The sequence below is a fragment of the Phoenix dactylifera genome, chromosome 16, assembly GCF_051530095.1.
Source record: "Phoenix dactylifera cultivar Ajwa chromosome 16, Ajwa_hap1_PhDact_Kaust_v1.1, whole genome shotgun sequence".
Classification (NCBI taxonomy): Eukaryota; Viridiplantae; Streptophyta; class Magnoliopsida; order Arecales; family Arecaceae; genus Phoenix; species Phoenix dactylifera.
Window position 1 is genome coordinate 18448581 of NC_143205.1, and position 4596 is coordinate 18453176.

Below are 4596 nucleotides of genomic sequence, written 5' to 3' on the forward strand. Positions count from 1 at the left end.
GCTCTTTCGTCTTGCTTTTATTCGTTTGCTTCAGCCATGACAATCCTTAAACAGGCACTGTAAATACATGTGGAAATATGATTTCAGTGTATTGTCTTATTGTGTGGTTGTGGTCGATGATCAAGCCAGTGCTGCTTTGAATCCATTCTCATGTTATGAGGAACAGACTGAGAGCAATTATGTCAACTCATGCTCCTGGGGATCTATGTCTGCCCAATGAGCTGCAACTGGTGCACACCCCCCCCCAACAATGCAGTTTCAAGAAACCATAGATTCCTTGAGAGGTTTGATATGAATTCAATTTGGACTATTTTGAACAATGAGACTGATTATGAAGTTTGAATCTGTCCTGAAGTCTGCAAACAGAGGTTAAGCAAAAACACTAGAATAGTTTTCAATTAATCTGCGGCCTCTAATAAACTGGATGACCAACAGAAGCACCTGCCAAGCCATTTGGTTGTTTTTTTTTCTATTTTTTAATCACAAGCCATTTGGTTTATTGAACCACAAAAAGGAAAAAAGAATTTGGCTACTGCAACACTCCAGATTGTGTAAACATAACCTTTTGGTTTATTGATTGGATTACAAACACCCTTTTAGCTATTCAAGAAACTGCAACCAAGTCAGATTGCTGTAGAAGCAGGTTACATAGATATGATATCATGTCACTTCTCATTGACCTGTTAATAAGGCTGTAAGCTGCAGATCAGGATAATTATGCTTCCTACTCCAGAGATTTTATTAAAAAAGAGAGTGGAATTTTTTCCAGTTACGCAGAAGGATCTGAGTGACAGAATAAATGAAGTTCCTTGGCCAACAGATCATGGTAAGGGAATTGGATCAAAATATTTTGTTATTGTTTCCTATCTTCTTTCCAGGTTTAATAGGTAGCAGCTGTCTTAAGGGAGTCAGGACAATCCGCAGAAACATTCGCAGCCACTCATTGGCAAAAGAACTACAAGATACTGAAGTGTATTAAATGAGTCTGGTAAAGGAAAAAATCCGACTGTAAGTTTTTGACAAGAAGCAGCTCAGAGTGCCGTATCTGCTTAGCAGCAGCCATTACCTTTTCTGAGAAACAGAGCTAGACATACTAGCAGATTAACTTGTTCCCAATCATGTTCTAGATCCATATGTTGTGTCTCCTTTGCACCTAAACTTTCCTCTTCAGCTTAATATTGCACTTACGTATGAATTGGATGATAAAAAAGCAAAGTGGAAGACAATCCAATGGCACTTTGATTTTTTTTTTTTTTTGTATTGTTTCCAAGAATTTGTTAAAGGCTTGGAATAGATGAATAATGAAGTAATACAAAGAATAATAACTTGCTCCAATACTGCTGAGGGGAAGTCAAAGGTTGGACTCTCCATGATCAGAGTAAAACTATTAGCTCTGAGTATTTTTAATCTACATCCAACCAAGGAGATTTCAATTGACAGATTTACCAGATTTCCAACTAAGGAATGTCATATTTTTTTGTATTGTTGTATGTGATTTAAAAGCGAAGTTATTTAAATGCATGCGGCAATCAGATAATGTATGCCACTAATTGATAGACGATAAGAAAACAAAAGCCATATAAATAACTAGTTGGAGGGAATTGATGTCAAAGCATGACGGTGGAGTCTCAGATTAGTGGATCTTCCAACTTAGGCTTCAATATACATCTATTTTTGTTGTCATATACGATTTAAAGCTAAAGCTATTTAAGTGTGTATGACAATCGAATAATGCATGCCATCAGTTATTAGATGACAGGGAAGTAAAAGCCACATAGACGACTAGCTAGAGCAAATTGATGTCAAAGAATGATAGTGAAATCTCAGATTTACTAGATCTTCCAACTTGGGAATATATTATTTGTTTCTGTCGTCTTATATGATTTAAAATTAAAGATATTTAAGTGCGCTCGACAATCCGACAATGTATGCAAGAAAGCGTTAAGACATGTAACTGGTTAGAATTGATGTCAGATCATAATGACTTTGGAGTCTAAAATTTGCTAAATCTTCCAACTTAAGAATGTAATATCTAGTTTTGTTATTGTATATAATTTAAAACTAAAGTTATGTAAATGTGTATGACAATCCGACAATATATCTGCCAATTAACAATCTAATGTGTTAATTGAGGGTGTTGGGAATAAATACTGTCCCAGAAAATTTTAAATCTATAATACTCTACTTTAACAAATAATAGGCAGAAATAGGCTTGCAGAAAATAAATAGAGAAAGTGGAAAAATGGAACCCGAGATGCTGAGGCGTGGTATGTTGGTCATTTTTCTTGAAGTAGATTTCGCCGCCTTACAGTGCACTAGGCTTAGATGGCGTTCTACTCCTGAGATACAACAGCCTCTCGCACTGTTCCTTCTGCCTCAATGATTTGCACGGATCAAAGAAGCCTTCGAACCCAGAATCAGTATGCAGCAAGCCCGTTGATTGAAAGAAAAACAGCAAACAGGAAGAATAGAAGTTCTCTGTTTTCAATTTTTTATATATATCCTGTCTAATCCGAAGAGGTCTATTTATAGACTTCTTCGGGACAGACGCGACCCAAAACCGATCCAACGGTCAAAACCGGTAAGAAAGTTTGAAAAAACACTGGGAGTATGGCCAGCGGATGCGAGGTTGGTTGCGAAGAGGTGCTAACGAGGAAGCGACGTGGCTCCTCGTGCTATGGGTGCGAGGCACGGCCCACGCACCTCTTGGCTCATCGTACCCGTTGTCCGACCTCGGCTCCTCTGGGCTCATCACACCTGTGGTCCGACCTCGGCCTCGGCTCTTTGCGCTTCAGTTGAGGTGGGTCGAACGAGCACAGGCACACAGAACCTCGGACGAGCAGGGGCAGGGCCCAGCGAGCACAAGCACATGCGCAAAGAACCTTCGCTCGGACAAGCACAGGCACAGCTCGGCTGCAGAGAACCTCGGCTCGGACAAGCACATGCCCAGCTCGGCTGCAGAGAACCTCGGCTCGGACAAGCACAGGCCCAACGAGCACAAGAGAACCGAGCTCGGCTCGGACAAGGAGGGAACATCCCAACGAGCACAAGAAAACCAAGCTTTACGTAATAGAAATAAAAAGGAGGGAATGGGAATCGAACTTGTTATCTCATCCCCACCCAAACAACACACCAACCACCAAGCCAAACTCCCTTGTTAACATATATATATAATATATATATTTTAAGTATGAAAACTTTTAATCATTATTTAATAAAAATCTAACATTCTCCCACCTGATTAAAATGTTTTCAAAAATAAAAAATAGTCAAATCGGGCTTGTTTATGTCACGACTTCAATAAAGGTAGCTTGCGGCTTTGAACCTTTACCTAGTGAAAGTATATTTTCATCTGAAAGGTATAGTGGTAGCTAAAAAGCTTTGAACCAAATCCTTTGGTTCAGATTTCTATATACTTCACCCATGACAAATGCAAATACTGGGTTCATTATAGGTGGTGCTTTTTCTGGCCTTATGCACCAATATCTCAGTTTCATGAGTGCTCTAGGGGTTAAACCCTTATCCCCATAGACTGCGGCCACACAGTCACACTCACATAGGTGAGTCCTCCAAGGGTGCTCGCAGCACAGCACCTTACCATAAACTCGGACTCATTCAGAGTTTTAAACTCTTCCGTATACCTCTGCTGTATTTAGCACTCACATCACAGGGAGAGACCAAATGACATAAAGTCATTTTATTATAGTGCTAACTAATCATTAAACAACTTGTTTTTCCCGTTGAACCTTTCATCTTGGGATCTCCAGTCAGAATAGGTTGGGTTGCTATTGTCAATGATTCCTTATGGGTTTCAGTCCTATCCCCTTTGATGTTTCTATGACTTTGCTTCTAGCCAGTCCTTTAGTTAAAGGATCTGCTAGGTTATCTTTAGATCCAACAAATTCCAAAGTTATGATACCATTTTTAATTAGGTATCTAATAGTCTTATGTCTCACACTAATGTGTTTTCTATTTCTCTTGTTATACTCAGTATTTCTACAAGTATTAATTGCAGCTTCATTATCACATAACAAAGAGATAGCAGGTATAGGCTTTTCCATAATAGGTATTTCAGACATAAGATTCTTAAACCATTCTGCTTCTTGACTTGCAGAATCTAAGGCTACAATCTCAGCCTCCATAGTGGATCTTGTGATCACAGTTTGTTTGGATGATCTCCAAGCAACAGCTGCACCACCCAACATGAATATGTATCCACTAGTTTCTTTTCGGTTCACTGAATCAGTGATCCAACTAGCATCACTGTATCCTTCAAGTACAGTGGGAAATCTTGATTAATGTAAACCATAATACATGGTACCTCTCAAGTATCTAAGTACTCTATCCAGTGCTTCCCAGTGACTAAGACTAGGGCAACTATTAAACCTACTGAGCTTTCCTATAGCATAAGAAATGTCAGGTCTACTTGTATTTGCAACATACATCAGTGTCCCAATAATTTGAGCAAATTTCTCTTGGGCCACTGGATCACCTTTATTGCGCTTCAAGTTCAAACTATGCTCATAAGGTGTACTCACTGGTTTACAGTTGTACTTATCAAATTTCTTCAATATTTTCTCAATATATTGTGATTGA

The 4596-nt window shown here is 39.0% G+C and overlaps 1 long non-coding RNA gene across 1 annotated transcript; it reads right to left on the bottom strand.

The window, feature by feature from the left end:
- Positions 1–2666: 2666 nt before the first annotated feature.
- Positions 2667–3150, bottom strand: LOC149751150 (uncharacterized). Its single transcript, XR_016398605.1, has 2 exons — positions 2967–3150; positions 2667–2924 (listed from the first exon to the last, which is right to left on the bottom strand). It is a non-coding gene; the product is annotated as an uncharacterized LOC149751150 (long non-coding RNA).
- Between the last annotated feature and the right edge of the window lie 1446 nt (positions 3151–4596).